Source organism: Delphinapterus leucas, chromosome 10 (genome assembly GCF_059928025.1).
Source record: "Delphinapterus leucas isolate spDelLeu-1000000601 "Yukka" chromosome 10, BTC_Dleu_Yukka2, whole genome shotgun sequence".
Taxonomy (NCBI): Eukaryota; Metazoa; Chordata; class Mammalia; order Artiodactyla; family Monodontidae; genus Delphinapterus; species Delphinapterus leucas.
Window position 1 is genome coordinate 57,459,753 of NC_143138.1, and position 15,573 is coordinate 57,475,325.

Genomic DNA, 15,573 nt, shown 5'->3' on the forward strand with positions numbered 1-15,573 from the left:
GTTGCTGTAGGTGGCATTATTTCATTCTTCTTAATGCCTAATACTCCATTGTCTATATGTACCACATCTTCTTTATCCATTCATCTGTTGGTGAACATTTTCATTGCTTCCATGTCTTGGCTATTGTAAATCCTACTGTAGTGGACGTTGCAGTGTGTGGATCTTTTCTAATATGGGTTTTCTCTGGATATACCCCTATGAGTGGGATTGCCAGATCATCTGGTACCTTTATTTGTAGTTTTTTAAGGAACCTCCATACCATTCTTTATACTGGCTGTTACCAGTTTCCTTTCCAACAAGATTGTGCCAAGATTTAAAACTAGTGCTTTCAGGCACTCAGTATTCACCAGGACTACGGGGATGTAAATGACTCCTGCCCTCAAGAAATGTCCTTCTGTAGGTAATCAAAAAACAGTACAAAGATTGCAAATTTTCAAGAAGGCAATTGCAGCAGCCAAATTTTACTCACACTGTTTAAAGAAAGGTCATGAAAAGATACTCAACATTGGTAATTGTTAGAGACGTGCAAATCAAAACTACAACGAGGTATCACGTCGCAACAGGCCGCATGATTATCATAAAAATGTCTACAAACAATGCTGCAGAGGGCGTGAAGAATAGAGATCCCTCCTACACTGTTGGTGAGATTTTAAAGTGGTAACAGACACTACGGAGACCAGTATGGAGGTTCCTTAAATACTGAAAACAGAGCTACTATACGATCAAGGAATCCCACTCCTTGGCATATATCCAGAGAAAACCATAATTCAAAAACACACATGCGGGCTTCCCTGGTGGCGCAGTGGTTGAGAGTCCGCCTGCTGATGCAGGGGACATGGGTTCGTGCCCCAGTCTGGGAAGATCCCACCTGCCGCGGAGCAGCTGGGCCCATGAGCCATGGCCACTGAACCTGCGCGTCTGGAGCCTGTGCTCCTCAATGGGAAAGGCCACAACAGTGAGAGGCCTGCGTACCACAAAAAAAAAGACAAAAACAAGAAAAACCATACATGCACCCCAAGTTTCACTGCAGCACTATTTACAATAGCTAAGACATGGAAGCAACCAAATTGTCCATAGTCAGATGAATGGATAAAAAAGAAGTGGTAGATAGAAACAATGGGATATTAGTCATGAAAAGGATGAAATAATGCCACTTGCAGCCACATGGATGGACCCAGAGGTGATCACACTAAGTGAAGTAAGTCTGTTGCGACAAAAATAGAAATGAGGTTTTTCCTCTCCTGTTAACAAGGAAAAGAAAGGGAACAGTGAACAGGCTAGAGGAGAAACATAAACTGGCCTGAAAGAGGTAATCAATCCTAGTTTCACTTTAACTATCACTCATCTGTAGTGTCTGTAACTAGATTTGGTTTTCACAAAGCTAACCTCTAACACTCTCTGACGCTATGTGAATTACATCCTGCACCTATCACTCCTTAACTCTGTTTGAATTATATCCTGCCCCTAACATACTCTGTGTTTACACTCCCTGCACTCCCCTGTAGCAAATCACCCCTTGTAGCATTCTGCATTTTGGGAAGGAGGTTGCAGGCCGATAAGTTAGAGACGAACGGACCCAATTACCGGGTTGCCTGATGCTAGCTGTGACTGTTTTGAAATAATGCAGAAAGAAGAAAAATGCGAGACCTTCACCACTTTTATCCTTATCACCTACCCCGGACTTCGAGCCTCACCTATAGGACTTCCCCTTATGCCCCAGGGAAGGGGGTCACAGTTCTTGAGGTGTTAGTGTGCTGTATTTTCCCCTTTCCCTGTCAAAGATAAAGCTACTTTTCTTTTTCTCCAAAACTCTGTCTCCATATTTCTGTTCGGCATTGGTGCACAGAGAGCCAAGATTTTGGCATCAAATCTGAGAGAGAAAGATAAATATATGATATCACTTACAGGTGGAATCTAAAAATTGATACCAAGGAAGTAATTTACAAAAGAAACAGACTCACAGACTTAGAAAACACACTTATGTTTACCACAGGGGAAAGGTAGGGGAAAGGGATAAATTAGAGGTTGGGATTAACATATATACACTAATATGTATAAAACAGATAATCAACAAGGGCCTACTGTATAGCATAGGAAATTCCACTCAACACTCTGTAATAACCTATATGGGAACAGAATCCAAAAAAGAACAAATATATGTCTATGTATAACTGAATCAAGTTGCTGAACACCAGAAAAAACGCAACATTGTAAATCAACTGTACTCCACTAGAAAATAAAAATTAAATAATAAAAAAAAAAACTAAAACAAAGAAATGCCTCATATGATCACTTCAGGCCTCACTGACCCAAGCTGATGTCACATCTCTGGAATCTTGGCAGGCTTTGATCCCAAGGCCTGGACTGTCCAGGGACTCGGGGCTGGGAAGGATGTGCCAGGAAATGCGCCTTCCTTGGACCAGGAGTGCCTGGTCTCCTGTGCATGGAACCACCATCTCCAGATCCAGCCCTGCACTCCTACAGCTAAACCAAGCCCAGTGCACCCAAAGGAGGGTAGACTCTCTGGGCTGCAAGAGCTTTGAAAAGTTACCTGGTCTCCACGTCTCCTGCTGGGAAGGTTCCCACCTCCATCCTCCTCCTTTACAGTCGCCCCACCTCCAGAGGACAGCACCCTCAGTAGAGCGATTTGCAGGGGTTGGCATTTGTCCCAGGGGTGAAGGGTAAGGGGGAAGAAGTAATGAGACAGCATCACTTGCATGTTTCTTTTGGCACATTCACTCCAATTTACAACCCAGAAACACGACTTTCACTAAGGCTCTGGTTGCCCGAGTTCCCAGAGTGGGGCATGAAGAAATCCTGCTGCCTTGTGGCCATTTCCCGTAACAGCAACATTAAAACCGGTGGTCTTGGGCACTTAATAGTCACAAGGCCTGTGGGGCTGTAAATAACATCTGTCCTCTAGAAATATCCAGGGGTAGGATGGGATCAAGATGGCAGGGGAGTAGGACGTGATGCTCAGCAGAGCTCAGCTTCTCCCCAAAGATACATCAAACATACATCCATGTGTGAAACAACTCTCAGAGAACATCTACTTGAACAGTATCAGAAGATCTCAGACTTCCAAAAGGGCAAGAAAATCTCCAGGTAACAGGGTAGGGTAGAAGAGAGAGAGAGAGAGACAGAGAAAGAGAGAGACAGAGACAGAGACAGAGAGAGACAGAGACAGAGAGAGGGAGAAGGAAAATCAGGACAGGACCTGTGCCTCTGGGAGGGAGCTGTGAAAGTGGAAAGGTTTCCACACACTTGGAAGTCCCCTCACTGGCAGGGACAGAGGGGGAGTTTTTGCCTCAGAGCAGAGTGCAGCAACAGGTGTTTGGAGCACAAAGCAGAGAGAGACCTGCACACATGTTCAGTACTGCCTGGCTCTCCACAGCCTGAGACACTTGTCTGCTTGCCCACTGGGACAGGTGGGGGCTGGGTGCTGAGGCTCGAGCTTCAGACGTCAGACCCGGAGGAGAGGACGGGTTGGCTGCGTGGAGACAGCCTGAGGGGGCTAGGGTGCAGTGTGCCACAACTGAGGGAGATGGGGAAGAAGCCTGGGCCCATCAGAGAGGCAAGGCACCATTGTCGGGGGGGGGGCACATGAGGAGAGGGGTGGGCCCACCATAGGAGCTCCTCCTCTGCCCACTCACAGGGAGCAGGGCACTGCCTACCGCCTCTCAAGCTCCAGTGGGGGGCATGAGCCATGGTTGCCATCTTGGTCTCCAGAACAGGCCTGGACTGCTGCCACCACCGCCATGGAGGGTCCTGTGAGTGGGTGCAGGTCACTGCCCTCACCCTCCCAGGAGCCTGTTCAGCCCACTGCCAAGGATCCCACGATCTGGGGTCAACTTTCCCAGGAGTGTGCATGGTCCACCACCACTGCTGATGGCCCTGCAATCTGGCGCCGACCACTGCCCCCACATCCAAGAGGCCGCAAGACCCCCCTCCACCACCTAGGGCCCCAAGATCCAGGGTGATCTTCCCCACGGGCCTGCAACCCACCGCTGCTGCTGCAGAGGGACCCATGACTAGGAGCCAGCCACTGCCCCTGCCTTCCTGGGAGTCTGTGCAAGCCATGCACCTGCACACCTGCACACCCCCTATCAAGGGGGTAGCAGCCAGCACACACTGAGGTAAGTGACAGCAAGCATCCAAACCAAAAGCAGCCCTCCTGCCAAAAAACTGTTAAACCCACACAAGCTACACAGGGACGCCCCTGCATATAAACAGCCCTCCAAGACTACAATAGATACTTGTTTTCCTAAACTCACAGACTAAGAGAAATAGAACCACAGAACCAAAATAAAGAAGCAGAGGATCCACTCTCAGCTAAAAAAACCAAGAAAATTCCCCTGAAGGAACAAACAATGAAACAGACCTCTTCAGTCTAATAGACACTGATTTCAAAAGAGAGGTAATGAAAATACTGAAGGAATTAAGAAAGGCTATCGACAGAAATTCAGATTACTGTAAAAAGGAACTAGAAACTATAAGGAGGAGCCAAGAAAAATTAGAAAATTCATTTCCCGAGATGAAAGCTGAGCTCAAGGCAGTGAATAGCAGAATGAATAATGTGGAAGAAAGAATAAGTGATATGGAACATAGAATAATGGAAATTACCCAATCAGAAGAGCAGACAAAAAGCCAAAGGAAAAAAAATAGCAATATAAGAGACCTATGGGATAATATAAAGCAGGCCAATCTACATGTTATAGGGATTCCAGATGGAGAAGAAAGAGAAAAGGGGATTGAAGATGTATTTGAAGAAATTATGGCTGAAAAGTTCCCAAACCTAAAGAAGGAAACAGGTATCTAGATACAGGAAGCACAGAGGGTCCCAGACAAGATGAACCCAAACAGACCTACACCAAGATATAATAAAAATGGCAAAAGTTAAAGAGAGGATTCTAAAGTCAGCAAGAGAAAAACAAAGAGTTCTTTACAAGGGAACCCCCATGAGTCTATCAGCTGATTTCTCTACAGAAACACTGCAGGCAAGAAGGGAGTGACAAAATATATTCTAAGTCTTGAAAGAGAAAAATATGCAATCTAGAATACCCAGCAAGATTTTCATTTGGAATAGGAGGAGAAATAAAGAATTTCTCAAACAAGCAAAAACTAAAAGAATACAGCAATACTAAACCTATCCTAAAAGAAATACTGAAAGGTCATTTCTAAATAGAAAAGATGCAAGAAGAAATAGGAAGGAGAAATCCACAATTGGAAAGTAAATCATTTAAATTAGCCAGTATACAGATCAAAAAGAAAAACAAAACAACAAAACCTATTTGTGAAAGCAATGATAAACACAAGGAACAGCAAAAGGATAAACATGAAGATGTAAAAAGGGACATCAAAATCATAAAATGTGGGGAAGGAGAATAAGAAAATGCTGATTCTTTTTTTTTTTTTTAGAATGTGTTTAAGCCTATATGACTGCCAGTCTAAAGCAAGCATATATAGCAGGGGTTAACAATACTTGAAAAACAGGGCAACCGCAAATCAAGAACATACAATAGATTCACAAAAACCAAAAAGAAGAGAACACAAGCATAAAATAAAAGGAAATCATCAAACCACAAAAAGAAAACAGAAAAAGGAATGAAGAAGAAACAAAGAATCAACTGGAAAACAAGGTTTGAAATGGCGATAAATACATATGTATCAATAATTACCTTAAATGTCAATGGAGGGCTTCCCTGCTGTGCAGTTGTTGAGAATCCGCCTGCCAATGCAGCGTACACAGATTTGAGCCCTGGTCCAGGAAGATCCCACATGCCGCGGAGCAACTAAGCCTGTATGGCACAACTACTGAAGCCCACGCGCCTAGAGCCCATGCTCCGCAACAAGAGAAGCCACCGCAATGAGAAGCCCATGCACTGCAATGAAGAGCAGCCCCCGCTCACTGCAACTAGAAAACCCATGCACAGCAACAAAGACCCAACACAGCCAAAAATAAATAAATAAAAACATTAAAAAAAGCACTAAGGAAATCTGAATAAAGTATGAACTTTAAAAAAAAATGTCAACAGACTGAGTGCTCCAATCAAAAGACACAGAGTGGCAGACTGGATAAAAAAAAAAAACAAGAGCTTACAGTATGCTGCCTACAAGAGACCCACCTTAGGGCAAAGGACACACATAGATTGAAAGTGAGGGGATGGAAAAAGGTATTTCATGCAAACAGAAATGACAAGAAAGCAGGAGCTGCAAGACTCGTATTAGACAAAATAGACTTTAAAGCAAAGGCTATAAAGAAAGATAAAGAAGGACACTATATAATGATAAAAGGATCAATACAAGAAGAGGATTTTATACTCGTCAACATACATGCACCTAATATAGGAGCACCCAAATACATAAAATAAATACTAACAGACATAAAAGGAGAAATTGACAGGAATACAATAATAGTAGATTTTAACACACCACTCACATCAATGGACAGATCTTCTAGAGAGAAAATCAATAAGGAAACAGAGATCCTAAATAATACAATAGAATAGTTAGACTTAATTGATATTTTCAGGACATTACATCAAAAAAAATCAGACTACACATTATTTTCAAGTGCACATAGAACATTCTCTAGAATTGACCACATACTATGGCATAAAACTAACTTCAACAAATTTAAGAGTATAGGAATTATTTCAAGCATCTTCTTTGACCACAGTGGCATGAAACTAGAAATCAACCACAGGAAAAGAAATGAGAAAAAAACAATTACATGGAGACTAAGTAACATGCTACTAAAAAACCAACTGGTCAATGACAAAATCAAAAAGGAAATTTTAAAAATACCTTGAGACAAACGACAGTGAAAACACAACCATACAAAATCTATGGGACACAGCAAAAGCAGTTCTTAGAGGGAAGTTCATAGCAATACAGGCCTTCGTCAAAAAAACAAGAAAAATCTCAAGTAAACAACCTAACCTACCACCTAAAAGAATTAGAAAAAGAATAACAATACCTGAAGTCAGCAGAAAGAAGGAAATAATAAAGATCAGGGTGGAGATAAATAAAATAAATATTTAAAAAACAACAGAAAAATATCAACAAAACCAAGAGCTGGTTCTTTGAAAGGGTAAACAAAATTGACAAACCTCTGGCTAGGCTTACCAAGAAGAAAAGAGAGAGAACCCAAATAAACAAAATAAGAAATGAAAAAGAGGTGACAGTTTGCACATGGAAAATAAAGTGAGCACTTCAACCACGTGTGGCGCATGACTCAAACTCACTGCCTGCCCATGCAGAACATTCCAGAGGCAGAGCCTCCAAGGCACACAGACCCGCCTGTGGCTCTGGGAGGTTGCATCCCCTCCTACTCCCTACCTGTAGGTCCTTCCTGGCCGGCAGGGCTGATGCTGTAGAGCAGGTGGCGCTCATTCCAGGCTGATGGGCGCACATGGAACCCATGTTTCACAGTCAGTTTTTGTGCTTGATTTTGAGAATGGAATTACGGGGATTTTTTTTTTTTTTAATGTATCTTAACTGACGTCTGTCAGTGTTTACGGCGCTGCCTCCAGGCTTTTAGATCCCTAGTTAGCTGGACGGGGAGGCATTTTGGTCACCAGTTCACTCTTGTGCTTTGATGTTTTCCTGTCTTTCTATCCCCTTCTGTTCCCAAGAGCAAAGATTAATTTAAAGGCAAAGATGGAGTCACTGTAAACTAACCTGTCCTCATTTACACCTTCCTTTTCTTTTCCAGTGCAGAAATTAAAATAAGTATAAAGCAAAAAAATAACCCCACAAAAACAAAAAAAAACAAACCACTGTGCTTCCTTGGTGGCGCAGTGGTTAAGAATCCACCTGCCAATGCAGGGGACACGGGTTCAATCCCTAGTCCAGGAAGATCCCACATGCTGCAGAGCAACTAAGCCCGTGCACCACAACTACTGAGCCTGCACTCTAGAGCCCACGAGCCACGACTGCTGAACCCGAGTGCCACAACTACTGAAGCCAGTGTGCCTAGAGCCCATGCTCCACAACAAGAGAAGCCACCACAATGAGAAGCCCATGCACCCCAACGAAGAGTAGCCCCCACTGGCTGCAACTAGAGAAAGCCCGCATGCAGCAACGAAGACCCAATGTAGCCAAAAATTAATTAAATTTAAAAAGAAAAGAACATTACAGGCCAATATCTTTGATGAATATAGATGGAAAAATTCTCAACAAAATATTAGCAAACTGAATCCAACAACACATAAAAAAGATCATACACCACGACCAAGTGGGATTCATCCCAGGTTCACTAGGATGGTTCAACATACACAAATCAATGTAATACACCACATTAACAAAAGAAAAGTCAAAAACCACATTATCATCTCAATAGGTACAGAAAAAGCACTAGACAAAATTCCACATCCATTCATGATAAAAACCCTTACCAAAGTGGGAATAGAGTGAACATATCTCAACATAATAAAAGCCATTTGTGACAAACCCACAGCCAATATCATACTGAACAGTGAAAAGCTGAAAGCCTTCCCCCTGAAATCTGGAACAAGACAAGGATGCCCACTCTCACCACTTCTCTTCAACATAGTATTGGAAGTTCTAGCCACAGCAATCAGACAAGAGAAATAAATAAAAGGTATCCAAATTGGAAGGAAAGAGGTAAAACCATCACTATATACAGATGACATGATACTATATACAGAAAACCCTAAGGACTCCACATAAAAGCTACTAAATCTAATAAATTAATTCAGCAAAGTAGAAGGATACAACATTAACATTTGGAAATCATTTGCATTCCTTTACACTAACGATGAAATATCAGGGAATGTAAAAAAATAATACCTTCTAAAATCGCACCAAAAAACCCCCCACAAAACCTAGGAATAAACCTGACCAAGGAGGTGAAAGACTTATATGCTGAGAACTATAAAACGTTAATAAAGAATATTAAAGAGGATTCAAAGAAATGGAAAGATAATCCCATGCTCTTGGATTAGAAGATGTATAAAGACGATGTGGTATGTATACACAATAGACTATTACTCAGCCATTAAAAAAGAATCAAATTCTGCCACTTGCAGCAACATGGATGGACCTAGAATGTATTATATAGTACCTTAGTGAAATAAGTTAGAGAAAGAAAAATATGTTCTCACTTACACGTGGAACCTAAAAAATGCAAGAAAGGAATGTATGTAACAAAATAGCTATAGACTCACAGAGAACAAATTAGTGGTTACTGGTGGGGAGAGGGAAGCAGGGAGGGAGAGAGAGTAGTTTGTTTCTCTTAATCCAATACCCCTATGTAGAAAATAAACAAGGATATATTGTACAACACAGGAAAATATAGCCATTATTTTGCAATAACTTCAAGTGGAGCATAACCTATAAAAATATTAAATCAATATGTTGTACCCCTGAGACTAATGTAATATTGTAAATCAACTGTACTCCAGTGGCAGTGACATAAAGCTGCAGATCGCACAGCCATGGGGAGAGGGCTCAGGTTTCAGGCCTCCTTCCCTTGTCATGCAGTCCCCAGAGATCAGATCTGATTTCAGACCCACCTCCAAGGGTGGGCAACTTGCTGGCGCCTGTGCACTCCCAGAGCTCATAGAGGTGGCACCAAGGAGGCTGCTATGGTGGTCCTGCACCTCCCTTCACCTGCCCCTCAACAATGGCACTTTGCTTCTGTGGCTGGCCTGGGCTTCTTCCGCACACGCCCCCGCTTGGGCACTTACTATACTCCAGCCCCTTCAGGCTGTCTCCCTGCAGCCAACCCCAGTCCTTTCCCCTGGTCTGTCCTCTGAAGCCCAAGTTTCAGCACCCAGCCCCCGCACATACCAGCAGGCATGATTCTTGGGCTGAGAACTGCACAAAGCAGCACAGATCCTCTGTGCAGGTCTCTGTTTTGTCTGCTGCAAACTGGCTGCTGCGCCCTCCTCAAAGTCTCTGCAGCTCCCTTTCTGTCCCAGGTGATCTCCGCACCAGTGAAGGGGCTTCCCAGGGTGAGGGAACATTTCCTCTTTCACCGCTCCCTCCCAGGGGTGCAGGTCCTGTTTTCTTCCTTTTTTTCTTCTTTTATCCTATCTCATTATGTGGAGATCTTTCTTGCACTTCTGGATGTCTGAGATCTTCTGCTAGTGTTCAGTAGGTATTGTGTGAGGATTGTTCCACATGTAGATGTATTTTTGATGTATTCAATATTTGCAGGACAAGGTGAACTCCACGTCCTTCTATTCCACCATCTTGATTCAATCCCTGTATGATTTTTTTGCCCTTTTTCTTCTACTACGGGAAATCAAATGATCAGTGCCTGAAGAAGACTGACTAGAGGCCCAAGGACACAGCAAATATCAAGGTCATCACACAAACATCAGCCCCACAGCACCCCTAAAGCCCAGAACCTAAAGAAGCAAAGGACATTAAGTCATGTATACTCCCTGCAAGAGTGTATCAGAGGGCTTGTTTCCACTGATATTGACAAGAGGCGCTACAAAGGCAGTTTAAGTTTCCAATATAATAGGGAAAAAACCGTTACATTGGCATTGTAATGTATTTTCCCCGACTATCTTTGAGGTTGGGTGCCTCTTCATATGTAACATGATCATTTTCATTTCTCTTTCAGTGAAATTTAATTTCATAGGTTCCAAATATTTTTATTTGGTCACTTCTATTTTTTGTCTTGAGAGGCCGTTCAAATATACTTTATATTTGTGGTGTCTTCTCCCACAGCATCCTTCCAAGCCAATGACTGTCCACCCAGTCACTAAAAAATTTGTCAAGGAACTTGTTTTCACACGTCATCCACCACTCAAGACACCTGATATGAGGGCCATCTGCCTTGAACAGTCTTACATCAAGAACTCTGTACTGAGCTCTTTGCTCTCAACTTGTGGACCAGATAAAGGACAGGATGAGGGTATCATTATTACCTCACAACCTGCACCCAAGCACATTGGTCAGTGCTCAACCATCATTGCCAAGGTGACAGACAACAGGCCTGGGATCTTCTCCTATGATGTCCCCAGCTTACCACCAAGACATCTGGTCTGGACCATGTCATCAACCACAAGGCACAACTCAAGTGTCCTGAAGTAGCCTCAGTGTGTGGACCAGAGCCTGTCAAACATAAAGGTGACCAGGACTCCAAACTCAGGCCCCAGGGAAGAGATCTTCCCAGGTCTCCATCCAGTTTTGCTAGAACCTCCCCCCTCCAGCCTACCCCCTACTCTATCCCCAATAAAGTAAGACTCAGGTCCTTATTTTCCTCTGACGTTACTCAGAGACCTGATCTGTGGAATTGTCCATAGTCTTCATCCTCTTCCCAGTACAACTGGACTTGGATACACACAGGCACATCAAATGACCATAAGGCCACCTGCCCCAGTGCTAAGCACTGACTCACAGCCTCTACCCAACTCACCTCACCCAATCCAGGCCTGCACTGTCCCCCAACCCCCACCATCTATGCACGTTCCAGACCAACCCCCCAGAATTGTCTTCATGATGGGACAAGGGATGGGAGAAGGGCTCCAGGTTCAGAACAACTTTCATTTCATCCTCCTGAGAAGCTGCTCCTACAAGTCAGATGTTTCAAATCTTAGAGGAATCTGGGTGATCCTACCCCATGTCCCAGTCCATGTTCTCCATGAGGACTTTCTGGTCTCCTCCTCTGAGGAGAGTGATCCGCCCCACCCCAAGGCACGGAAGACAGCCTCCAGGCTAACGTGTCTTAGAGGGGACTACTGCAGTAAATGAAAGAAGAAAAGAGCAGAATTTGTCTCATGAATTAGCACTTCCCCAGGTGTGGTTTATGTACAAATTTCAGAACACCAAATACCATTGAGAGTTTCACAGCCCATTTCATGTAATGTTATGAATGATGTAAATTTAAATTATGTTTTAAATGGAAGTTACCAAACTGTCATATAAAGTATTTAGTAAATTAGAAAAATTGTTTGCTAATCCTTTTACAATATATGTCAAGTCATTATGCTGTGCACCTCCAATTTCTACAGTACTGTATGTAGAAATTGCATCTCAATAAAGCTGAAAGAAAAATAAAGGAAAATATTAGCAAGTTAATAAGAAACTGAGTCAACACACTGGAAAATATTAAGCTATAATGCCAGTAGGAAGCAATTGATTAGCATTTATTTGTATTCATTGTGCAGGTAACTGGAATTTGGGAAACTCTGGATAAAATAGACACCTATGTTTTTTAAGCTGAACGTTTCCTGAAACTAGAATTTTTCTCTCTGAAGGAGTGCTACTGAAAACCATAATGGAGGATACTTTCTTCATCTTATAAATTTTTGTTATTAAAAATCACTGGAAATTATATTTGGTTAGTTTCTTCATGATAATGAGATCCTCCCAATGTGATATATTGTACAGATATTTTCACTTCCAGTCATCTCTTGTAAGGTTTATTGTTTTGTTATTTTGTCAGCAAGTTTTATTTACTTCAGTGTAAAAGAGGCCCTTAGTAGTCTCAGTGTACTGTAGTCTGTGTCCCTGAATTGTGTTCAGATTTCAGACTTTTAGGCATAACCCAGGCCTCTGAAACAGAAACTGCCTTTTAACAATATTTTCAGGTGACTCACATGCACATTTTTTTTTTTTTTTACTACGTAGGGCAAGTGTACTTATTCTCAATTTGGCAGCAAATTTGAATAACATGGTGATATTTTAAAAATACTGATGCCCAGAAATACTAATTTACTGAATGCTTTTAAGTCCTGGAGATGGGAATTTTTAAATGTTTTCCAAGTAATAATGATGTGAGGCAAAGTCTGAGAACTCCTATAGATGAAGAGGTAACAGTTCCCTGACTTGTTCTGGTCTTTTTCCAGCGTGGGAAGAAACTCTGACCTGGGTCAAGAAAGTGTGGGTGGTTTTATAGAGAATGGGATTCTACTAGGAGGGGCAAAGAACCTAATCATTTTTCCACGTAAGAATCTGTCTCATGGAAGCTTCTCTTTCTCTCTCTCGCTAGGGCTTCTTCCCTTAATGAGGAAGACTCCTGGTTGAGGCCTCAAGACCAATGAAAAGATAAAAGCAAAGTAAAGGAAGCTCAAGTTGAGTTACTCAATTTGACTTGAATATATTCCAGTGAGGAGTTCCATGAGCATTACGGTTGAATAAGATGTGCCTCCTCATGACCTCCTTCAACAACTTGGCTTCATTCACAGACAAAAGTGTCTTTGTGGGAGCTGTGGGTTCCAGCACCACACACCAAGGGGCCCAGGAGGAGTCTCACCCACCCGTGCACAAAGTAATAGGCATAGAGACCTCAGTCCCAGCTCTGGACTTTGCAGTCATCTGTTAACTGGCTCCTCTTGGCTATAGTCCAGGGGCACCTGGAAAATACTATTTTAAGCCAACACTCATGAACAAAAGAGCCTTTGTGGACAGCCAGGTTTCTAGTAGAGAAGTACTAGCACAACGTTGGAGAGAAAAAAAATAGTATGAGTTTGGATGCATTGGACCAAGTAAAGGGAATAGTTTCACTTTACCGACATCACGCCTCCCCCAAGATTGTACAATTTAGGGCCAAGAGATATCTTCCTGGCCCATGATTTCTCCTGCAGGGGCAAGTGGAAGCACGTGAATGAGCATGTAGCTTCTCCAACTGTGTAAGATGCTGCCCGAAAGGCCCGTTGTCTTCTTGCTCCATTCAGAGTGCTGAATTATGAGTTAGTTGTATGACTGGGGGCTGGGAAAAGGTAGCAGATAGGATTCTGGTAAGGCATTAATGTGGTGCAGATTATACTAGCTGTATTCCAGAGTCCATCAAGAAGCCCATCCACTGGGCTTCCCTGGTGGTCCAGTGTCTAAGACTCAGTGCTCCCAATGCAGGGGGCCCGGGTTCGATCCCTCGCCAGGGAACTAGATCCCACATGCCGCAACTAAAGATGCCACATGCCGCAATTAAAAAGATCTCGCATGCCGCAACTAAAAAGATCCCGCATGCTGCAACTAAAAAGATCCCACATGCTGCAGTGAAGATCTGTGTGCCACAATTAAGACCTGGGGCAGATAGATAGATAAATAAATGTTAAAAAAAAAAAAGAAGCCCATCCATGAGCCAGTAGGGATGCCTCACCCATAGATCCTCCCAACTGGCCAATGGGCACCCTTGGTGCTCTCCACACCTCACCAACACAAACCCTCATGCTGTGGTCAGTTCACCATGTGTGCTCCCAACCAAGGCACTGAGGGCAAGCTTTGGCAGACAGCTTGAGAACACACACAGAAAGTTGGCTCACATCTGCAGGACAGAGACAGACCATAAATTTCTGCATTAGCATCACCCTTAGGAGAAGAAAAGAGGGGCTGTCAGCACCCAGCCTATTGTGTTGCAAGATCAACAGATGGCACATAAGCTTATGAATTCTGCCAAAAGATGTGATAAGAAGCATGAAACAGGTTTATCCATAAAGGTCTGAAAAAGCCTCAGAATCTCTAATTCTACAGGGCTGACAGAAGGTGTTTCTCTCCTGAAAACAAGTAGTAAATACTGGAGCAGGTGGCTGCTACTTCAGAATTGAAAGCAGCACAAAACCCCAGGGACATTAAAAAAAATCAAAGTAATCTAACACTACTAAAGGATTGCAAAAGTCTGCCAGTTACCAATCCCAAAGACTTAGAAATCTGCAATTTACCTAATAAATAATTTTAAAATACTGTTATAAGAAACCTCAGTGAGCTATAAGAAAAAAAAGACAATTCAATGAAATCAGAAAAAACATGAAGAAAAGAAAAATACAATGGACATAAATTGTAAATAAGAACCAAAAAACGTTCTGGAGCTGAATTTTAAAAATGCAACAGAAAAAACTATAGCCACAATAGCATTTTAACAAATATGTGGATAAAATGAAGTATATTGTGACATAAAGATATAAAAAGAGAAGGATAAAAGAATGGAATATTTGGACTCTGGGAGGGCTCATGCCAAGGAGTACTTCCCAGAACTTCTGCTGCCAGTGTCTTTGTCCTCATGGTGAGCCACAGCCACCCCCTGACTCTGCAGGAGACCCTCCAACACTGGCAGGGAATAAAATCCAGACTGCTTAGTCTGGCCTTCAAGTCTCTGTCTTTCATGAATTCAAGAACTTAACAATCATCGAATCCTCACGTGTGAGAGGTTAGAAAAGAATTCCTAGGTCTCAGACAGCAGAAGCAAGAAGAACTACAATCCTGCAGCCTGTGGAACAAAAACCACATTCACAGGAAGATAGATAAGATAAAAAGGCAGAGGGCTATGTACCAGATGAAGGAACAAGATAAAACCCCCAAAAAACAACTAAATGGAGATAGGCAACCTTTCAGAAAAAGAATTCAGAATAATGATAGCGAAGATGATCCAGGACCTCGGAAAAAGAATGGGGGCAAAGACTGAGAAGATGCAAGAAATGTTTAACAAAGATCTAGAAGAATTAAAGAACAAACAAAAAGAGATGAACAATACAATAACTGAAATGAAAACTACACTAGAAGGAACCAATAGCAGAATAACTGAGGCAGAAGAACGGATAAGTGACCTGGAAGACAAAATGGTGGAATTCACTGCTCTGGAACAGACTAAAGAAA